Genomic DNA, 1,246 nt, shown 5'->3' on the forward strand with positions numbered 1-1,246 from the left:
CAAAAGCCAGCCACCTCCCCCGCAGGCCGCTGAACCCAGCCTCTACTCTCTGCTGGGAGAGGCTCCATCCAGGCTGGTGTTGTCTCTCATGGCCATGGAATGAGGAAGGCCTTTGTTCTAGGGCCCAAGGGTTAAACCATACTCCTTGCATTTTTCCCAGCATGGAGGAAGGCAGGAGGGATCCCCTGAAGGCTGAGCCCATGGAAAGTCTGCCTCAAGAGGATTTGCCTTGTCTTTCTGCCTCCCTGGATGGAGCTGGTAGTTGAGAATGAGGAATAGGCCATTGCCACATTCTGTCAAAAGCTTAAGACTAAGTGCCTAACCCTGCAAGCCCCAGAGCAGGATGATGCTGTTCAGAAGGAATCCCACAGACCCAGTCTTGTCCCCGGGGAGCACCCATTGAAAGAGAAACACCTGCAACCACACATGTAAAGGATGGCGACAGTAGCACTGTCACCGACCAGGGTTCTTAGCCTCCTTAATCAATAGAAATTGATCAGAGGTCAGACAAGAAATTCAGGCAAGGCTTTATTGGGACCCCCTACTGCAGCAGCAGGGAGTGAGAACAAGTAACATATTTCCTTGCTAGCTCAGGAGCGAGCTTGTTCCTTATATAGGGTGAGGGTAGGGGTGTGTCCAGGGTTGGGCTGGAGGGGTGGCTTAGGTGATTTGGCCACCCCTTTGGTGGTGTTGTGTGCAGGGGGCATGCGCAGTACCCTTCTTTTGCTCCCAGCTCTTCAGAAGTGGCAGTTGAGTTTGTTTGGTCTTTTTGTATCTTGTTGTCCATAATTTGCCCCAACTGCACATATACAGTTATTTTTAGTCCCTTATAAGTTTCTTTGTATTTTGTTGTTCAAGGAGACGTTTGTCCAGGTGCAAGCACTGCAGCAAAGGGTCCCAGGTCCCAGGTCCCAGCCTGTCTCAGCACCAAAAGTTGGAGTGGAAAGTGCAGCCTTCTATGATATACAGAGTTGTTCAGAAAGTATTGAAACTTTCAAAATTGTGTTACTTAGTAACCATGCTGTATATAAACATGTAGTATGCACCAAACAGTAGAGCTTCCCTTGTATTTCTCAATTTTCACACACAGAGCCCACCCAATTTTGGCAGAGAGCACAGTGATGGGGTCGCATATCTGGATATGATACCTGCGTGGCTTTATTCACAGCTGCAGGTAGTTTCTGACAGCTCTGTCTTCCAGCAGGATGGGGCTCTACCTTAAGTCGATTGTGGGGTCCAGAGGTCA

This window comes from Lipotes vexillifer, unplaced genomic scaffold (assembly GCF_000442215.2).
Source record: "Lipotes vexillifer unplaced genomic scaffold, Lipotes_vexillifer_v1.1 scaffold422, whole genome shotgun sequence".
NCBI classification, from domain to species: domain Eukaryota; kingdom Metazoa; phylum Chordata; class Mammalia; order Artiodactyla; family Lipotidae; genus Lipotes; species Lipotes vexillifer.